This window comes from Oncorhynchus masou, chromosome 6 (genome assembly GCF_036934945.1).
Source record: "Oncorhynchus masou masou isolate Uvic2021 chromosome 6, UVic_Omas_1.1, whole genome shotgun sequence".
In the NCBI taxonomy this organism is placed as follows: Eukaryota; Metazoa; Chordata; class Actinopteri; order Salmoniformes; family Salmonidae; genus Oncorhynchus; species Oncorhynchus masou.
The window spans coordinates 43,001,364-43,024,452 of NC_088217.1; the positions used below are offsets into that span (position 1 = coordinate 43,001,364).

General features: G+C 43.2%; 1 protein-coding gene and 1 pseudogene across 1 annotated transcript in view; both read left to right on the plus strand.

The window, feature by feature from the left end:
* LOC135541615 (mitochondrial S-adenosylmethionine carrier protein-like) overlaps nucleotides 1–23,089 on the plus strand; it is a 75,847-nt gene that overhangs the window by 13,677 nt on the left and 39,081 nt on the right. The gene's annotated exons all lie outside the window — the stretch shown is intronic.
* LOC135541042 (complement C3-like) lies at nucleotides 8,956–13,446 on the plus strand (annotated as a pseudogene).

Below are 23,089 nucleotides of genomic sequence, written 5' to 3' on the forward strand. Positions count from 1 at the left end.
GAATAACAGACTGGAAGCTTCAAAAGGAGGGTAGTGCTTGGAATCATTTGTCTTCCTCTGTCAACCACAGTTACCTGCAAGGAAACACGTGCCACCATCATTGCTTTGCACATAAAAGGGCTTCACAGGCAAGGATATTGCTGCCAGTAAGATTGCACCTAAATCAACCATTTATCAGATCACCAAGAACTTCAAGGAGAGCGGTTCAATTGTTGTGAAGAAGGCTTAAGGCTTAATGTCCAGCAAGCGACAGGACCGTCTCCTAAAGTTGATTCAGCTGGGGGCACCACCAGTACAGAGCTTGCTCAGGAATGGCAGCAGGCAGGTGTGAGTGAATCTGCACGCACAGTGAGGCAAAGACTTTTGGAGGATGGCCTGGTGTCAAGAAGGGCAACAAAGAAGCCACTTCACAGGAAAAACATCAGGGACAGACTGATATCCTGCAAAAGGTCCAGAGATTGGACTGCTGAGGACTGGGGTTAAGTCATTTTCTCTGATGAATCCCCTTTCCGATTGTTTGGGGCATCCGGAGAAGACAAGGTGAGCGCTACCATCAGTCCTGTGTCATGCCAACAGTAAAGCATCCTGAGATCATTCATGTGTGGGGTTGCTTCTCAGCCAAGGGTGTGGGCTCACTCACAATTTTGCCTAAGAACACAGCCATGAATAAAGAAAGGTACCAACATATCCTCCGAGAGCAACTTCTCCCAATCATCCATGAACAGTTTGGTGACGCACAATGCACCTTGCCATAAAGCAAAAGTGGTAAATAAGTTGCTCGGGAAACAAAACATTGATATTTTGGGTCCATGGCCAGGAAACCCCCCAGACCTTAATCCCATTGAGAACTTGTGGTCAATCCTCAAGAGGTGGGTGGACAAACAAAAACCCACAAATTCTGACAAACTCCAAGCATTGATTATGCAATAATGGGCTGCCATCAATCAGGATGTGGCCCAGAAGTTAATTGACAGCATGCCAGGGCGGATTGCAGAGGTCTTGAAATAGAAGAGTCAACACTGCAAATATTGACTCTTTGCATCAACTTCATGTAAGTGTCAATAAAAGCCTTTGACACTTATGAAATGCTTGTAATTATACTTCAGTATTCCATAGTAACATCTGGCAAAAATATCTAAAGACATTGAAGCAGCAAACTTTGTGAAAATGTATATTTGTGTCATTCTCAAAACTTTTGGCCATGACTGTATACGTCAATGTTATTCTCAGAGGCAACCTGGAACATTTCCCAGTCAGCGTGATCAAAACAATCTTGAAGCATGGATTCTGATAGATTTTAGCACGGATACTTCATGTTTGAGTTCCTGTCTATAGGAAGGGAGGAGCAGAATGGAGTCGTGATCTGTTTTGCTGAATTGGTATCAGCTTGAGGGGGAATATACACGGCTGTGACTATAACCGAAGAGAATTATCTTGTGAGGGAATATGGTCGGCATTTGATTGTGAGGTACTCTAGAGCAGGTGAACAAAAGGACTTTATCACAATCATACCATGAGTAGTTAATCATAAAACATAAACCTCTGCCATTCTTCTGCCCATGGAGAGTTCTTTATTTCTGTCGATGTACTGGGAACCCAGCTGGCTGTATGGAATCGGACTGTATATACGGAGAGATATACAGTGGGGCAAAAAAGTATTTAGTCAGCCACCAATTGTGCAAGTTCTCCCACTTAAAAATATGAGAGAGGCCTGTAATTTTCATCATAGGTACACTTCAACTATGACAGACAAAATTAGGGAAAAAAATCCAGAAAATCACAGGAGGATTTTAGGATTTAGTAGGATTTTTAATTAATTTATTTGCAAATTATGGTGGAAAATGAGTATTTGGTCAATAACAAAATAACACTTACCTTTGATGATCTTCATCAGAATGCACTCACAGGAATCCCAGTTCCACAATAAATGTTTGTTTTGTTCGATAAAGTCCATAATTTATGTCCAAATACCTCCTTTTGTTTGTGCGTTTAGTTCACAAATCATGAGGTGCGGGCAAGTCCAGGCGAAAGTTCAGACGAAAAGTCCAAAAAGTTATATTACAGTTCGTAGAAACATGACAAACGATGTATACAATCAATCTTTAGGATGTTTTTATCATAAATCTTCAATAATGTTTCAACCGGACAATTCCTTTGTCTTTAGAAATGCAATGGAACGTAGGTCGCTCTCACAGCCACGCGCGTGACCAGCCCATGGCCTTCTGCCAGACACCTGATTGAAACAGCTCTTATTTGCTCCCCCTTCACAGTAGAAGCCTGAAACAATGTTCTAAAGACTGTTGACATCTAGTGGAAGCCTTAGGAAGTACAATAGACACTGTATGTTGGATAGGCAATGAGTTGAAAAACTACAAACCTCAGATTTCCCACTTCCTGGTTGGATTTTTCCTCAGATTTTGCCTGCCATATGAGTTCTGTTATACTCACAGACATCATTCAAACAGCTTTAGAAACTAAAGAGTGTTTCCTATCCACATATATTAATAATATGCATATCTTAGCTTCTGGGCCTGAGTAGCAGGCAGTTTACTCTGGGCACGCTTTTCATCCGAATGTGAAAATTCTGCCCCCTATCCCAAACAGGGATTTACCCCCAAGCCATAAGACTGCTGAACAATGAATCAAATGGCCACCACACTATTACATTCAACCCCCCTCCCCTCTATTTGTCTTGTAGATTGCTGCTACTCACTGTTTATTATCTATGCATAGTCATGTCACCCCTGCCTACATGTACAAATTACCCCAACTAACCTGTAACCCCGCATACTGACTCGGTACCGGTACACCCTGTGTATAGCCTCATTATAGTTATTTTCAATATTTCTAAATTCCCTGTTTTCTCCACAATCCAATTGTTAGTTACAGTCTTGTCTCATCACTGCAATTCCCGAGTGGAATCGGGAGAGGCGAAGGTCTAGGACCGTGCATCCACCGAAACACAACCCAACAAAGTCGCACTGGTTCTTGACACAAACTCCACTTAACCCAGAAGCCAGCTACACCGTACACCTGGCGACCGTGTCAGCGTTCACTGTGCCCGGCCCGCCACAGGAGTTGCAATGGGACAAGGACATCCCTGCATTGATATGTACAGACTGACTTAACTTACTTACTCATTAAAAGATTATTACTATTTGTGCTTTTTTAACAATAACCCTTTTAAATGTGCATAAAAGCACCAAAATCTTCTATAGGAAATAACTACTAGCTAGCTAGTTAGTAAGTAAGCTCTCTGGACAAGATCTGGACCATTGCTTTAAAAAAAAAGTTTAACCTTTATGTAACTGGGCAAGTCGGTTATGAACAAATTCTTATTTACCCCGGCCAAAAACTGCTAGTGCAGACCAGAACTAGACCAGAGCTAGTCAGACTTTTACTAGCTAGCTACTAGTTATGTCCTGGACCAGAGATAGTTTGTGGAGACGAGAGCTAGACCAGAGCTAGTGCAGACCAGAGCTAGCTACTTGCTTCGCCCTGGACTTTAGCACTGGTCTTGCTCTTGTCCAGGGCATAGCTATTAGCTTGCTCACTCTGTCCTAGCTGTGATCTAGCTCTGATCCAACTCTGGTCCAGGGCATAGCTAGTAAACTCTTGTCTTGCTCTGGTCCAGGGCGTAGCTAGTAGCTTGCTAGCTCTGATCTGCACAAGCTCTGGTTCAGCTCTGGTCCAGGGCATAGCTCGTAGCGAGCTAGTTCTGGTCTGCACTAGCTCTGGTCTGGCTCTGGTCCTCACTTACTAGCTCTGATCAAGGGTGTAGCTACCTCATCGCTGTCCTATGGTTCCTGTGCAGGATTGTTTAATGATTACGGTAGACCTGCCAGTGCCAGAGTGGAAAAGGTGAAGTTGACACAGTGTGTGTTTACAGTTTGTCTCATCATTGACAGAAATAAGTAGCTCAGTTTGGCCTGTCATGAAACAGGCTCACCCAAACATAGATACATTTTTGGTAGACCCTATCTGTGTTATGTGTTTATTGATGTTTAGCAATGGATATTATGCTACGTGTAACAGTTTTTCTTCTTTTCCTCTCCTTGCCCCAACCTGGGCTTGAACCAGGGACCCTCTGAACACATTGTCAACTGTCACCCACAAAGTTTTGTTAACTGTTGCTCCACAAAATCCACGGCCCTTGCAGGAGCACTACTTCAAGTTCTAAGAGCGGGTGACGTCTCCAATTGAACACCACTAGCGCACACCCCTGCTACATATGCATCTGTAGGTCTTACAAATATTACGCATTCACTTGAATGTGCACATTATGGAGTATAAATGGAAGTTAATAAGATAATATCAGACAGCTGGTGCTCAGTAGATATGTACAATGGTTTGGCTGGTTTTCAGCTAATGTTAGTTGATTGCAAACACTGCTTGCACACTTTCATGGCAAAACCATGGTAACAAGATTATTTGAGAAATAAATCCATATACTTCTGACTGTGTGTGTAAGAGTGTGATGCACTGACTAGTGTGGTGTGACATCGTGCAGAAAGGACCTGCCATGGTGATGCTGTCTGACACTTGACTAACCCTTACCCCTGTCCTGTACTGACCTCCCGACCTGAGAGGTCAGCTGCTGGCATTATGATGACCAATAGTTTGTTTTCACAATCTGCAGGAACTCAGCTGTGTGGAAACTTGCGAAAGAACAGAGAATAGTGGCAACATCAGCTATCTTAATCTGCACAGACAAGCTAATCACCTTTTACACACTATGTTCCCCACCCGTTTCCACAGATCTGCTAACTGCCACGTAAACAAAGAGGTTGTACTTTCCTTTAAAAGCTGAGACCAACTGTGTTTGTTGGGCTCTTAACTCAACACCATTGAGTGATTGTTAACCACTCCATTTTTGCAAATCTTATAATAAAGTTGTCATTTGAAGAATCTACAGAATCTCTCTAACTATTGGTTAGAATTTCTACGACACTCCCATTGTATGTGTCAGCTTATTAGTCATAAAGTGAGATACAATGAGTTCTTTATTCTAATGAGGTGTTGATGTTGTGTTGACACACATGGACTCAAATCAAATCAAATGTATTTGTCACATACACATGGTTAGCAGATGTTAATGTGAGTGTAGCGAAATGCTTGTGCTTCTAGTTCCGACAATGCAGTAATAACCAACGTGTAATCTAACCTAACAATTCCAAAACTACTACCAAGTGTAAAGGGAAAAAGAATATGTACATAAAGATATATTAATGAGTGATGGTACAGAACGACAAAGGCAAGATGCAGTAGATGGTATCGAGTACAGTATATACATATGAGATGTGTAATGTAGGGTATGTAAACAAAGTGGCATAGTTTAAAGTGGCTAGTGATGCATGTATTACATGAAGATGCAGTAGATGATATAGAGTACAGTATATACATATACATATGAGATGAGTAATGTAGGGTATGTAAACATTATATTAAGTAGCATTGTTTAAAGTGGCGAGTGATATATTTTACATCAATTTCCATCAATTGTGAGACTCATTGTGAGATACAGTACACAGAGTTCTCCATGGCGTTTAGGGTTTAGATGTTGTTTTGACAGTGACTATATCATGAGCTGCTGACCTGTCTTGAAACCAACTGTGTACAGTCGGAAGTTTACATACACCTTATCCAAATACATTTAAACTCTGTTTTTCAAAATTCCTGACATTTAATCCTAGTAACAATAACCTGTTTTTGGTCAATTAGGATCACCACTTTATTTTAAGAATGTGAAATGTCCAAATAATAGTAGAGGGAATAAATTATTTCATCACATTCCCAGTGGGTCAGACGTTTACATGCACTCAATTAGTATTTAGTAGCATTGCCTTTAAATAGTTTCACTTGGGTCAAACGTCTCAGGTAGCCTTCCACAAGCTTCCCACAATAAGTTGGGTGAATTTTGGCCCATTCCTCCTGACAGAGCTGGTGTAACTGAGTCAGGTTTGTAGGCCTCAGTGCTCGCACACGCTTTTTCAGTTCTGCCCGAAAATTCTCTATAGATTGAAGTAGGGCTTTGTGGTGGCCACTCCAATACCTTGACTTTGCTGTCCTTATGCCATTTTGCCACAACTTTGGAAGTATGCTTGGGGTCATTGTCCATTTGGAAGACCCATTTGCGAGCAACCTTTAACTTCCTGACTGATGTCTTAAGATGTTGCTTCAATATATCCAACTAATTGTCCTTCCTCATGATGCCATCTATTTTGTGAAGTGCACCAGTCCCTCCTGCAGCAAAGCACCCCCACAACATGATCCTGCAACCCCCGTGTTTCACGGTTTGGATGGTGTTCTCCGGCTTGCAAGCCTCCCCCTTTTTCCTCCAAACATAACGATGGTTATTTTGGCCAAACAGTTCTATTTTTGTTTCGTCAGACCAGAGGACATTTCTCCAAAAAGTACAATCTTTGTCCCCATGTGCAGTTGCAAACCGTAGTCTGGATTTTTTAATGGCAGTTTTGGAGCAGTGGCTTCTTCCTTGCTGAGCAACCTTTCCGGTTATTGCGATATAGGACTCATTTTACTGTGGATGTAGATACTTTTGTACCCACATCTTCACAAGGTTTTTTGCTGTTGTTCTGGGATTGATTTGCAATTTCCGCACCAAAGTACGTTCATCTCTAGGAGACAGAAGGCATCCCCTTCCTGAGCTGTATGACAGCTGCGTGGTCCCATGGTGTTTATACTTGCGTACTATTGTTTGTACAGATGGACGTGGTACATTCAGGCATTTGTAAATTGCTCTCAAGGATGAACCAGACTTGTGGCGGTCTACACATTTTTCTTCTGCGGTCTTGGCTGATTTCTTTTCATTTTCCCATGATGTCAAGCAAAGAAGCATTGAGTTTGAAGTGTGGCCTTGAAATACATCCACAGGTACACCTCCAATTGACTCAAATTATGTCAATTAGCCTAACAGAAGCTTCTAAAGCCATGACATCATTTTCTGTAATTTTCCAAGCTGTTTAAAGGCACAGTCAACTTAGTGTATGTAAACTTCTGACCCACTGGAATTGTGATACAGTAAACTTTAAGTGAAATAATCTGTCTGTAAACAATTGTTGGCAAAATGACTTGGGTCATGCACAAAGTACGGTGCCTTGCGAAAGTATTCGGCCCCCTTGAACTTTGCGACCTTTTGCCACATTTCAGGCTTCAAACATAAAGATATAAAACTGTATTTTTTGTGAAGAATCAACAACAAGTGGGACACAATCATGAAGTGGAACGACATTTATTGGATATTTCAAACTTTTTTAACAAATCAAAAACTGAAAAATTGGGCGTGCAAAATTATTCAGCCCCCTTAAGTTAATATTTGTAGCGCCACCTTTTGCTGCGATTACAGCTGTAAGTTGCTTGGGGTATGTCTCTATCAGTTTTGCACATCGAGAGACTGACATTTTTTCCCATTCCTCCTTGCAAAACAGCTCGAGCTCAGTGAGGTTGGATGGAGAGCATTTGTGAACAGCAGTTTTCAGTTCTTTCCACAGATTCTCGATTGGATTCAGGTCTGGACTTTGACTTGGCCATTCTAACACCTGGATATGTTTATTTTTGAACCATTCCATTTTAGATTTTGCTGTATGTTTTGTATCATTGTCTTGTTGGAAGACAAATCTCCGTCCCAGTCTCAGGTCTTTTGCAGACTCCATCAGGTTCTTTTCCAGAATGGTCCTGTATTTGGCTCCATCCATCTTCCCATCAATTTTAACCATCTTCCCTGTCCCTGCTGAAGAAAAGCAGGCCCAAACCATGATGCTGCCACCACCATGTTTGACAGTGGGGATGGTGTGTTCAGGGTGATGAGCTGTGTTGCTTTTACGCCAAACATAACGTTTTGCATTGTTGCCAAAAAGTTAAATTTTGGTATCATCTGACCAGAGCACCTTCTTCCACATGTTGGGTGTGTCTCCCAGGTGGCTTGTGGCAAACTTTAAATGACACTTTTTATGGATATCTTTAAGAAATGGCTTTCTTCTTGCCACTCTTCCATAAAGGCCAGATTTGTGCAATATACGACTGATTGTTGTCCTATGGACAGAGTCTCCCACCTCAGCTGTTGATCTCTGCAGTTCATCCAGAGTGATCATGGGCCTCTTGGCTGCATCTCTGATCAGTATTCTCCTTGTATGAGCTGAATGTTTAGAGGGACGGCCAGGTCTTGGTAGATTTGCAGTGGTCTGATACTCCTTCCATTTCAATATTATCGCTTGCACAGTGCTCCTTGGGATGTTTAAAGCTTGGTAAATCTTTTTGTATCCAAATCCGTCTTTAAACTTCTTCACAACAGTATTTCGGACCTGCCTGGTGTGTTCCTTGTTCTTCATGATGCTCTCTGCGCTTTTAACGGACCGCTGAGACAATCACAGTGCAGGTGCATTTATACGGAGACTTGATTACACACAGGTGGATTGTATTTATCATCATTAGTCATTTAGGTCAACATTGGATCATTCAGAGATCCTCACTGAACTTCTGGAGAGAGTTTGCTGCACTGAATATAAAGGGGCTGAATAATTTTGCACGCCCAATTTTTCAGTTTTTGATTTGTTAAAAAAGTTTGAAATATCCAATAAATGTCGTTCCACTTCACGGTTGTGTCCCACTTGTTGTTGATTCTTCACAGTTTTATATCTTTATGTTTGAAGCCTGAAATGTGGCAAAAGGTCGCAAAGTTCAAGGGGGCCGAATACTTTCGCAAGGCACTGTAGATGTCCTAACCGACTTGCCAAAACTATAGTTTGTTTACAAGAAATTTGTAGAGTGGTTGAAAAACGAGTTTTAATGACTCCAACCTAAGTATATGTAAACTTCCGACTTCAGCTGAAACTGAAGGCATTAGTTAGCTTAGGCTTTAATAGTACATCAAAGTCCATTACCTAATTAATCATTTACTGTCCATTTTATTCATTTAAACACCCAGTGCAGTCAAAAACGATGTTTTTCTGTGTTCTGTGTTCTGTGTTTGAATACATCACACAGACTTTCATAGACACCCATCAACTGGTCAGTCAGCCCACTACGTGTCAGTCAGCGTGTTAACAGAGAGAGGGGGTGAGATGGTGGAGGCAGAGAAGAGAGGTATCCCAATCGTCTCTTCGCCATACACCATCCTCTTCAAGAGAACAACCGAATTCTTCAAACCTGGCATGCCCTTTGACTCGGTTTACATTACAAATCCTGAAACTCTACAGCCAATGGAGTGGAAAACTTTGTGAAGACCAAGGACCCAGCTAACCTCCCCACCAGACAGGGTGAGGCCAGCATGAAGGCTCTCCCCTACAGGACTTCCACCAAGAATTTCTTCCATGTCGGGGTTGACTCAAATGATCCAAAGATAAGAGGCACCATTAAAGATCAACCTGAACCTTGGATGCCTCCCCATACAGAGCCATGACCTTACATACATGTTCCTGAGCAGAGGTCAGCTGGTGAACGCGGGATGTTTCAAGAGACAGAGCAGCGCACCGGTGACACTGTCGGTTCCCATTTCCAAGGAGATGCTTCCGTCGTTACGTATTGTAGCGTACAACCATGTCGGAACAGCTGACCTGGTGGCAGATTCTGTCTGGGTTGACAGAAAGGTCTCATGCATGGACTCACTGAAAGTGACGTCGACCAGGCCCAATGCATCCTGTATGCCTTGTAGGGCTTTCAGTCTGACCGTCACTGGAGACTCGGGATCTAGAGTGCAACTGGTGGCTGTAGACAAGGGAGTCTGCATACTCAACAACACACACTGTATTACACAGACCAAGAGCTGGAACGCAATAGAAAAGCATGATACAGGCTGTACAGCTGGAAAAGGAGCAGACAGTATGGGGGTGTTCTGGGATGCTGATCTGGTATTTGAGACAGATACTCCTAAAGGGACTAGGATCAGAACAGACCCCAGCTGTACTGATAGTGACAGGCAGAGATGAGCAGTGACCATCAGTGACATCATCACTTCTATGGCCAGTAACTAGATGGCCTCCAAGAAGGACAACTTCAAACACAACGCACCGCTGCTCCCACGCAGTGTGCGTTCTGAAGACTTTTGGTCTAGACGTGTGTTCCCTGAGAGCTTTATGTGGAAGGTTACACTCAGGAAGTGAACATGTCCAGCCGGGTCGTCCCTTGCCATTATCCCTGTTAACTTCTTGAAACTCCCCATCCCGGATCCGGGATCGTGACTAAAGCCTCAGGCTCATTAGCATAACGCAACGTTAACGATTTCTGAAAATCGCAAATAAAATTAAAATAATGCGTTTGCTCTCAAGCTTAGCCTTTTCTTAACAACACTGTCATCTCAGATTTTCAAAATATGCTTTTGAACCATAGAAATTGACTAATTTGTGTAAGAGTATGCAAAGCTAGCATAGCATTTTGTGTAGCATGTAGCACGCAACATTTTCACAAAAACCAGATAACCAAATAAATAAAATCATTTACCTTTGAAGAGCTTCTGATGTTTTCAATGAGGAGAGTCTCAGTCACATACCAAATGCGCAGTGTTTCCTGAAAGCGTCTGTGTGTAGGAGAAATCGTTCCGTTTTCTACATTGCGTCTGGCTACCGAAACGAACCGAAAATGCAGTCACCTACAACGTGAAACTTTTTCCGGATTAACTACATAATATCGACCGAAACATGGCAAACGTTGTTTGGAATCAATCCTCAAGGTGTTTTTTCACATATCTCTTCATTGACATGCAGTTCGTGGAAGCTTGCTTTCCTCTCTGTGTCCCATGGAAAAATACTGGCAGGTGACTTTTGCGCACCAATTTCGGCGCAGGACACCGGGCGGACACGTGGTAAATGTGGTCTGTTATGGTCAATCTTCCAATGATCTGCCCACAAATACGTCACAATGCTGCAGACACCTTGGGGAAACGACAGAAAGGGCTGACTAATTCCTCTTGCGTTCACAGCCATATAAGGAGATCTTGAAAAACAGAGCCTCAAAAATCCTTGTCATTTCCTGGATGCCATCTCATCTTGGTTTTGCCTGAAGCTCACATTTTAGGGCACGCACAGAGAAGATCTTTGTATTTCTGGACACGTCAGAGTGTTTTCTTTCGAACGGTAGCAATTATATGCATAGTCGAGCATCTTTTTGTGACAAAATATCTTGTTTAAAACGGGAACGTTTTTCATCCAAAAATGAAATTGCGCCCCCAGAGCATCAACAGGTTAAGCTAGGCCTGCACTCCATCGAGGTCAAGGCTTCTGTGAAACACTCCTACAACAATGACAATGGGGTTAAGAGGGACCTGCGCATTGTGGCTGAGGGGGTGCTAGTCAAGAAGGAAACCATCATATTCTTGAACCCTGCTAAACATGGTGGAGAGCAGACGGCACACATACCCAGTGGAGTGCCTAGGAACCAGGTGCCAAACTCTGATGCTGTCACACTGATCAGTGTGCTGGTGGAGCAGGCCATCAGTGGAGACTAACTGGGCAATCTGATAGTTCAGCCAGTCGGGAGTGGGGAAGAGATCATGATATACATGACCCTGCTTATCATTGCTACACACTACCTGTACAACACCAAAAAGTGGGAGGAAATTGGCTTGGACAAACTAAGCACAACCATCAAGTACATCAACATAGAGCTGCCATACCGTAAATATAATGGCCCCTACACTGCCTGGGTCAGCATAAAGAGCAGCACCTGGCTGACAGTGTATGTAGCGAAGGTGTTTGCCATGTCCAGTACTCTGATCAGTGTTCTGGAGAAAGTGCTCTGTAGTACAGTCAAGTGGCTGATCCTGCACACACAACAGCCTAATGGCATCTTCAGTGAGTTTTCTCCCGTCATTCATGCAGAGATAACAGGTAACATGAGGGGGTCGGACATTGACACCTCAAGGACAGCCTTCGTTCTCATCGCCATGCAAGAGGCAAGCTCGCTGTGTGAGCAGTCTGTCAACAGCCTTCCAGTCAGTATGATTAAGGCAGTAACATACCTGGAGAGGCATCTGTCCACGCTAAATAACCCCTATGCTGTAGCTATGACCTCCTATGCTCTGGCCAATGCAGGAAAACTCAACAAGGAGACCCTACTGAAGTTTGCATCTCCACAGCTGGACCACTGGCCAGTATCTGATGGTAATCAATTCACGCTGGAGGCCACATTGTACTCCCTGCTGGCCTCGGTCAAGCTGAAGGCTATCGAAGAGGCCGGCCACATTGTCAAGTGGCTCAACACGCAGAACAAGGTGGGAGGGGGATACGGATCCACACAGTCCACCATCATGGTGTTCCAGGCTGTGGCTGAGTATTGAAGCAACGTGAAGGAACGAAAGGACATTGACCTGAACATCCACATATAAGTGGCTGACAGAGCATCAGTTGCCAAGTGGTCCATTAACAACAAGAACCAGATCCTCAGTCATAATGAAAAGGTCAACGCCATAGACAAGAACCTGACAGTAAAAGCCTCAAGAAATATTGAGGCGACTGTGTCGGTGGTGAAGCTGTACAATGCCCAGCCAGAGGAAAAGGGCAGTGACCTCTCTCTCACCCTCACTAAGATGGACAAAACAAGCCAACGAGGATGCCAAGGAGTTGTTCATGCTCACTATTCAGATGGTTCATCGTAACTTGGAGAGAGACGCAACATTTTCTGTCCTGGACATCGGCATGCTGACAGGCTTCATCGTAGATGCAGACAATCTGAAAAAGTTGCCAGAGGGGAGGATGCACTACGTAGAGAAATTTGAGAGGGATAAAGTTCTGTCTGAAAGAGGCTCTCTCTCTATAAGGGCACAGGGCGAGACCTACAGGCAGACACAGGAAGCAGAGTCTCTGATATTTATTAGCATCCAAGGGGTAGGCAAGAGAATGGTCATGGACAGGCAAAAAGATCATAACAGGGTCAGAGTCCAGTAGGTACAGAGTGGCAGGCAGGCTGGTGGTTAGGCAGGCAGTATGGTCAGGCAGGCGGGTTCAGAGTCAGGGCAGGCAGTATGGTCAGGTAGGCGGGTTCAGAGTCAGGGCAGGCAGTATGGTCAAAACCGGGAGGACTTGCAAAAGAGATGAGAAAAAGCAGGAGCACGGGAAAAACACACTGGTTGACTTGACAAGATGAACTGGCACAGAGAGACAGGAAACACAGGGATAAATACACCAGGGGAAATAAGCGACACCTGTTGGGGGTGAAGACAATGACAATGTCAGGTGAAACAGATCAGGGTGTGCCACTCTCATCCTATATCTGGATTAAGGTATCCCATAAGCTAGCAGACAAAATATATTTGGAGATCCACAGTTCTAAAGCCAGCTGCCATCTCTGTATACGAGTACTACAATCAGAAGGACTGTGTGAAGTTCTACCACCTACAGAGGGAGGACGGTACCCCAAGCAGACTGTCTCTCGGAGACGTGTATGTGTGCTGAAGAGCGCTGCAGTATGCAGAAGAAAGTTGAGTCACAGAGTGGGTGAACACGGACTGCTGCAGTACAAATATGATCTAGGAAAACAGACATGGATAGAGGACTGGCCCTCACAATCAGACTGCCAGTCCAGAGACAACAGAGGTGTCTGTCTCGGAGGAGTTCTGTCTACAGAGGAGTTTCTCAACCAGACCACGACCTTTGGTTGCCCTGTCTAGTTTCTCTTCTTGTTTTGTTATATTTCCATTTTTGTAACATTGCAATCCAAGTTATTTGTGTTCACCAAACGTACAGCAGGCAGTCAGTAAGCTACTCACTGTGCTCATTTGAACACAACAAATATAGTTAGAGTGTGACCACTCGGAATATATTCTGTCAGAAAATGACCAGTTAATTATGTACACTGTGGCATTGTGCATAATAAAACCATTTGGAGAAATAAAAAAATTAAACATAAATCTGTTTCAGCTACAGACTGTAGCTGAAACAGACTGACTCAACTTAGATTGTTTGTCAAAAAACATATGATATTTGTACTTTTTGAGCTATAACCATTTACATTTGCATAAAAGCTCAATAGACATCAAAGGCTAATTTTGGAATCTCCACTGCTAATGATCCGTTACAGCTACAAACACCAACCCAATGTTGAAATGTGCAGACTGACTCAACATACAGTGGCTTGCGAAAGTATTCACCCCCATTTTTCCTATTTTGTTGCCTTACAACCTGGAATTAAAATAGATTTTGGGGGGGTTGTATCATTTGATTTACACAACATGCCTACCACTTTGAAGATGCAAAATGTTTGTTATTGTGATGCAAAGAAGAAATAAGACAAAAAACATAACTATAACTATGCATAACTATTCACCCTCACCCCAAAGTCAATACTTTGTAGAGCCACCTTTTGCAGCAATTACAGCCGCAAGTCTTGGGGTATGTCTCTATAAGCTTGGAACATCTAGCCACTGGGATTTTGTCCATTCTTCAAGGCAAAACTGCTCCAGCTCCTTCAAGTTGGATGGGTTCCGCTGGTGTACAGCAATATTTAAGTCATACCACAGATTCTCAATTGGATTGAGATCTGGGCTTTGACAAGGCCATTCCAAGACATTTAAATGTTTCCCCTTAAACCACTTGAGTGTTGCTTTAGCAGCATGCTTAGGATCATTGTCCTGCTGGAAGGTGACCAGAGCACCTTCTTCCATATGTTTGGGGAGTCCTCTCTTGGCAGGTTTGTTTGTGGTGCCATATTCTTTCAATATTTTAATAATGGATTTAATGGTGCTCCGTGGGATGTTTACAGATATTTTATAACCCAACCCTGATCTGTACTTCTCCACAACTTTGTCCCTGAACTGTTTGGATAGTTCCTTATTCTTCTTGGTGCCGCTTGCTTGGTGGTGCCCCTTGCTTAGTGGTGTTGCAGACTCTGTGGCCGTTCAGAACAGGTGTATATATACTGAGATCATGTGACAGATCATTTCACACTTAGATTGCACACTGGTGGACTTTATTTAACTAATTATGTTACTTTTGAAGGTAATTGGTTGCACCAGATCTTATTTAGGGGTTTCATAGCAAAAGGGGTGAATACATATGTATGCACCACTTTTTATTTTTTAAACAAGTAATTTTTTAAATTTCACTTCACAAACGTGGACTATTTTGTGTATGTCCATCACATGTAATCCAAATAAATTCATTTAAATTACAGGTTGTAAATGCAACAAAATAGGAAAAACGCCAAAGGGGATGAATACTTTGCAAGGCACTGTAGATTGCTTCAAGACAGCTTTTCGATACCATTCATACTTCAAATGAACTTATTCATGACATTCTGACTTCAACATTTTAAACTGAAATCACTGCCACAGAATTTTCAGAATGTTCAAACTAAAACATTTAGAGAGCTTAGAAACACATTAAATGGCGTATGATAATACGCACTATCCTATTATTCCAGCCCACTAACCCACTATAATAACTCCACACTAACGGTTTTCTTGTGTCGAAGGAGAGGCGGACCAAAACGCAGCGTGGTTATTATTCATGGTTCTTTAATAAAGAAACTATACATGAATAGACTAACAAAAACCAAGACAGCCCAAAACCCAACATCAAACAGGCTACCTAAATATGGTTCCCAATCAGAGACAATGACTAACACCTGCCTCTGATTGAGAACCATATCAGGCCAAACACAGAAACAGACAAACTAGACACACAACATAGAATGCCGACTCAGATCACACCCTGACCAAACAAAACATAGAAACATACAAAGCAAACTATGGTAAGGGTGTGACACACACCTTCAATCCACCCCAAAATAGGTCACTATGGGCTCTATTTTAACAAACCTGCCCTGGTGCGAAAGGGCTGGGTTTTGATGAATAAACAAGTAAAAGTTATGTGTGTGTCGAGGCTTGGCCCCTGACTGACCAACCAGAACGTGCTCCATGGTTGCTTCAGTTTGTGTATTTATCTATTGCCTTGGAATCAATTCCAATTCCAATGTTAGTCAACTATAGTTTGCTAAATGGATTACAGATACAAATAACAATATGTAGACCTATCATTGCTACATACATTAACTTGAACCCATTTGTGTCCACATTGTTTTAAGTAATTGCATGGCTTCAATAACATTTACACTGATATATGGGCTAGGCCTACTGTAAATTACATATGGCTGAGCATGGACATGTCAAACTTGGTCAATAAGCAAGATTCAATTAATGATTTATAAGGCCTAATAAGGAACAAATAATTCTAATCTAATTCTAAACTAAGCTGTCATGACTGTCCTGGGAGGATAAGGCTGAATAGGTCAGATCAGCTTTGCAATAATTAACTTCAACCAGACTCCCTCTCACCCTCAGAGGGGGTTGACAGCTCACACCCTGTTTTAAATCAGGGACAGAACATTCAGCCATCTCCCTCTCCTAATTCCCCCAAGAAATGTGCCTTTGACATTTTCCCACCAGAACTCTAAAATACTGGAAAAATATTTCTAACATAGAACGTGGAGAATGGGCAGAGGTGACCAAAAAGATGTCGGTTTGGTTGTTATTTTGTGATGTCATTTCCTGTACAATTTCCTGTAAATACACTGTGTGTGTGAAGTGTCCATCCGATGCGTTGCCCATGGAATATAAAAAATGATGAAAGTGTTTCTGTTAAGAGTGGGATGTGATTTTAGAACCTATATGAGGAAATTGTTTCTATGACTTTGTACAAGTAAGTAATCACCTCCCCCTTGAGTGAGGTCAGAGAGCGTGTCAGCCTGACGGAACCTCCCATTTGAATGAACTGTATAAAATGATGGGTTAAGAATGAACACATCAGACCAGAAAGACGTCTTAAAGTGGTTGAAACTGTGAATCTCAACAGGAAGATGATAATGAATTAAATCGGGTAAGAATTAAACATAGTTAGTTCATTTGATAAATAACGTTTATTTCCAAGCTGTATCAAGAGCCAAACCCTTTATCGACAGTCTTGACTCCTTCGCCATTGCATTGGGCAGACAAAAAAAACATAATTGAGAGGAAGGGAGGCTATGGGGGAAAAGCATAACATTTTATGTTTCTAAATGCGAGGTATACAGATACCAAATGCACATTAGGCTACTCTTGACCCATGCGCACATGGTCAGTGTGCGTCACCGTTGGATGGGCTGCGTTTCCACTGTCCGCCATAACTAACTGCATTACCACTAAAACCAGGCGTTAGGGCTGGAAAATGCCAGAGTGCAGTTTACATGACGAAATTACAAACTAACATGCGTTTGACACTAACACCGCCTTAACATCACCCGAAAATTGATCACAGACACACACAGTCTCATCAACTAACATTGTGGGGGCACACAATTCAGTCCCATTCAAAATCCTATTTTCCCTAATCCCTAACCCTAACCTGTACTCTTACCCTAACCTTAAAAGCTAACCCTAACTCAAAACCTAAGCCTAAAACTAATTCTAACCTTAACCCTAAACCCCCTAAACCCCTCCCTATTGCATTTGACCTTGTGGGGACTAACAAAATGTCCCCAGTTGGTCAAAATGTTTGTTTGCTATTCTTGTGGGGACTTCTGGTATAGTTAAACACGTCCACGCACACACACACACACACATGCACGCACGCACGTACCCCACGCACGCACGCACGCACGCACGCACACACACACACACACACACACACAGAGTGACAGGTCATCAGGCCCCATCTCTGCCCATCTTCTGAGTCTCCCTCTACCTGCAGTGTGTGAATACAAATCAGGCCCGCCTCGTCACCACAAATGAAAACACCAGAATGCCATTATGTTCTCCCCCCCTTATCCACATTACCTTAACCTTCCTTTACTCCTGTCTGGTGTCAGGCAGGCACAGATGCCAGTTTCTTGCATTTTCTCTCTCTCTTTCACTCTTTTTTTGCTGTCTTTTTTGCTCTCTCTTTCTTTTGCTCTTTGGCTCTCTTTTCCTCCCTCCCTCCTGCTTACTGATTCTCAGTGAGCAGCTGGCCGCAGGTATGGCCTGACCACGGGACCTTTCACAAACGCCAGAAATTAGGTGTCATTTGATCCCAGTCAAACCCCAGGGGACTCCATTTTTGTGCTCAGGTTGAAATATTTTGGACCAGAGGCTCTGCACAGGTGTAAAGCAATGATGAGCCTCTACCCTCACAATGTGAATAATATTCTCTCTGTGAATATCATGCTTCATTTGACACAATCAGAATTCAATCACGATTTGCCACAGAAGATTGTTCTGTAGTTCAAGTTTTGCGATCCACGTCATCATGGGGGAATCATGAGTGGCCATGTTTTCCTCGGTTTGTTCCGAATTACCACAAACACACTACACACTAGGCCTTCTTGCAACCTTTGTACCAGAAAAAAGTGGGAAGCAAAGAAAGAAAAGCTCAAAGACAGAAAGGAGGACGGAGAGAATGTGAGAAGGGGAGAGGAGAAGCTCCAGGTCCATTGTTTTAGTGACTGCAGCGTGACAGTCCTTCCCATAAAGAATGGTGGAGCTGATGGTGTCTGTCAGGGACTAGCAGGTTGTTATCCAGCCATTATATCACATTTATCTTCATTCCCATTCGCCAGACACATGCCCTGAAAGCTCATTTGTCAAGCGGAGGGAGCGGCTTACTTGCATTTATAAACCTTGTCTCCTGGAGGATGTACTGGAAAATACAGTGTGCCATGCAAGGGGTTCGGGACGGGGTGGTACTGGCATCTGGCTGCCACTTATCTTGGCACGGCCTGGAATAATCCATGCATCGCCTCACAAAAGAGAAGAGGCGGGAGCCTGTGATTTATTGGGCGTCTTTAACTACAACTTTGTATCGCATCGCCCTCATCTCTCCCTCCTCTTCCTCGCCCTCCCTCCCTCCTCACCTCGCCTCACCTAGCATCAAATGGAGTTGTGCTTCAAATTGGACGTATGATCAAAATGTGTGGTGTCAGAAGGAGATTGCCTCAGCCATATGTAATATGACCACCCAGCCTATGCCTGTTGGTCGTCCTGTGTAGAAATTGCCCAGTGCCGTCTCTTACTGATGTGTTTCTGCAGGACTGCTCCCAGGAGGCAGGAGCCCCCTCACAGGTTCAAAAGAAAACAGATCTGCAGAATTTCAGAACCGAGATGTGTTTTTTTATGCAGGCACAGGTATTACTACCCATAGGAGATGGGCTAAGATGGATATTCTGGTAGATTTCTGACTTCCTGTTGGAAGCACTGCTGGGCAGCTGAGGTGATCAGGGATGCTCCGGAATGTTCTTTTGGTTGTCTTCCTGATTCTAAAATAATTTCAGGGGAGAAAGAAAGATTGTGTGGATTTCCAGTGATGGTCTTATGAAAATTAGACTGAAATGTGTATTTGGGGATGGCTAAAGTGAGAGTATGGAAGAAGATAAGTTGCCCTTTATAGACTACTGAATTACAGAGCCTTCAGAAAGTGTTCACACCCCTTGACCTTTTGTACATTTGGTTGTGTTACAGCCTGCATAAAGCATCTATTACATTGAGATGTTGTGTCACTGGCCTACACACAATGATGTCAAAGTGGAAATAGGTTTTTTGACATTTTATTCAACCCCTTTTTTATGACAAGCCTAAATACGTTCAAGGAAAAATGTGCTTAACAAGTCACATAAAAAGTTGCATGGACTAACTCTGTGTGCAATAATAGTGTTTAACGTGATTTTTTAATTACTGCCTCATCTTTGTACCCCACTAAATCCATTTATCTATAATGTCCCTCAGTCAAGCAGTGAATTTCAAACACAGATTCAACCACAAAGACCAGGGAGGGCACCTATTGGTAGATGGGTAAAAAAAAAAAAATTTGAGCAGGGTGAGGTAATTAATTACACTTCAGGTGGTGTATCAATACACCCAGTCACTACACAGATACAGGCATCCTTTCTAACTCAGGTGCCGGAGAGGAAGGAAACCACTTAGGGATTTCACCATGAGGCCAATGGTGACTTTAAAGCAGCTGTGTGATTGGAGAAAACCAAAGATGGATCAACAGCATTGTAGTTACTACACAATACTAACCTAATTGTCAGAGTGAAAAGAAGGAAGCCTGTACAGAATACAAATATTCCAAAACATGCATCCTGTTTGCAATAAGGCACGAAAGTTTTTAAAAATTGCCAAAGAAAGCGTTATGTTTGGAGCAAATCCAACACAACACATCACTTGGTACCACTGTTCATATTTTAAAGGATGGTGGTGGCTGCATCATGTTATGGGAATGCTTGTCATCAGTAAGGCCTCGGGAGTCTTTTAGGATAAAAAAGAAACGGAATAGAGTTAAGCACAGGCAAAATCCTAGAGGAAATCCTGGTTCAGACACTGGGAGACAAATTCACTTTTCAGCAGGACAATAACTTAAAACACACGGCCAAATATACATTGAAGTTGCTTACCAAGACGACTTGAATGTTCCTGAGTGGCCAAGTTACAGTTTTGACTTAATTTGGCTTGGACATCTAAGGCAAGACTTGAAAATGGCTGTCTGGCAATGATCAACAACCAACTTGACAGCTTGAATAATTGAATAAATAATGCAAATATTGTATAATCCAGGTGTGCAAGAATTACCCAGAAAGCCTCACAGCTGAAACAGTGTCAAAGGTGATTCTAACGTGTATTGACTCAGGGGTTGAATACTTATCTAATCATTCATAGAAAAATATATATTCTTCCATGTTGACATTACAGAGTATTTTGTGAAGGTCACGGACAAAAAAAAAACCCAATTTTATTCCCCACTTTGTAAGACAACAGAATGTGAAACAATTCAAGGGGTGTGAACACTTTCTGAAGGCACTGTACACTGTACTGTGTCTTTCACTGGCCAGATGGTCACTGTTATGGTGTGTTTCTTCTGCAAGATCCTTAGTGCTGCAAAATGTACCTTTTAGATGGGCCTGTTTAGTTATTCCATCTGTTTGTTATTTCATCCCACATCACATTAAGCCTGTCTCTTTGCTCAGGCCTGAGGCTGCTCCATATGTGTTGACTCAGCCCTTTTGCTTTCGAGCCAGTTCTCTCTCTGTGAGGTTGAGGATTGTCTTTTAGAGGTGCCAATGCCAAAAACGTTGAATTACAAATTAATGAAAAAGTTCTTATCTGCTGTCTGGAGTCTTGCCCATTCCCATTGTCTAAGCCCTCAGTTATTCTACCTGTGGCTCTTTGTGGAGTGTGTCAGTAATCTTGATTGGCCACAGGACAGTGGGCATGGGATTAACTGGCAGGGAGCCGGAGAGATAGAGGAAGAGATGGGGGGGATGGAGGGAGTTAACGAATGGAGTCCTGGATTGATTTGCCTGTGTGCTGATTGGTGCCGTGAAACTGCGTTAATGTCCCCTGTTACTTCCGCAACCATTTCCCTGTGATTGAGTGTGGGCCCTGTTATTTTTTGGCGGCAGAGTGGAACTGAAAGAAGTTGTCATTAGGATTTACAACAGCAGGCAACCAGGCAGGCAGCCAGTAAGGCAGGGGAGACAGTCAGGGAGGCCAGAGGAAACACGGGTTCCGATCACATGCTGACTCTTATTAAGGCCACACACTCCAAATTGCTTGTAAATAAAGATAAATGGCGCAGGGAGTGTAAAAGATGCTGACATTGGATTTATCATACAATTAGCCTAACAAGCCAGTCTGAGGGAGATGGGGAGTGAGGTGGGGAGGGGGAACACATGTCTATCACATGCCCACGCTCCTCCCTCTAAACATGAGGTAACAAGCCAGTCCTAATCAACCCAGTGGGTGACACCTAAATCTGCCTCCCCTCTCCCTCCCCCATCACTCATGGGTCTGGTCTCAGATAGTGCTTTCACAAACCCATCCTCTGAAATGGTCTGGTCCGTGCACTCCCCCTCTCCTCCTCTCCTCTCCACACCTCTCCCCGTAGCAGTTCTTAAATTACTCCCAAATTAACAATGTCCCTAATTGATTTGGTATCATCTTTGTCTCATTCCGCAGCCTCCCGTGAGCTGATGTGAGAGAGTGCCCGCCACCATTCCCAACCCCCGATTCAATTAAATCAGGAATTACTTGTCATAGCCACTTTTCTATCCATTTAGCAGCATAATTCTGATCCTTTGGAGAATTACGTGGGGGAAACATGATGTACAATGTATGATAAATGTTAACCCAGCCAAAGGGAGAGTAAATTAAATCTTGGAAATGGATCCTGTCAGGTTGGATAGCAGACAAATGGTGGCTGGTGCTCTATCTCACCACTGGGTGGCAATGTTGCACCATGCTTTGGATGGAGAACAGAGAAACTTCCCTCTGCGTACTGTCCAGGGCTCTCCAACCCTGTTCCTGGAGAGCTACCGTCCTGTAGGTTTTCACTCCAACCCTAATCTAGGACACTTACTTCTAATAATTAGCTGGTTGATAAGCTGAACTAGGTTAGTTGCAACTGGGGTTGGAGCGAAAACCTGCAGGAGGGTAATGCTCCAGGAACAGAGTTGGACACCCCTACAGTAGACAAAGGCCACATTCACAATTAGACACCTAGGTTATTTCTGTGTAGTTAGGATCTGGAGCAAGGGTTTGTTGGTTTGTGTCTTGTTTGGAATAACATTTCAGAGTCATAGGCATTATCCTTCTAACCTCAATCTAAGATTCAGATGAAGTGAAATAGTTAGTTCACCAGGACCTGTTAGAATGACATCATAACCAAACTTCACCACATGCTGGTCTCACATATTTGGGTGACCTTGAAAATCATCTTAGACAAGTTGGCAACTGCTGGTCTCAATTCATTCCACAGGAACAGTAAAATGACTAGCTGTGCAACGAGATTTGTTCCCAGACAGACTGAATTCTCCATCTCTCAGACACCGGTGGTCACCCTCTCTCTACTCTCCATCCCCCATGTCTAGTCTATACATACATTACATGTAATGACCTGCTCTGGCAGAGGGGTGGAGTGGGGAGGTGGAATATAGAGCAGCAGTAAGTGTGTGTGTGCTCACAGGCAGTGTCCCACGAAGAGGGCAGAAGACCAGGGATGTGTCCCAAGGTGCTACTGTGCTCTATCCCAGGTAGAGCCTGTCCTAGACCAGAGAGGGCTGACAGGGCTTAGAGTTGAGGATGTCCTACCAGCCTACCAGTAATCTCCAGGGTGCCACTGCCACCTCAGTGCCACAT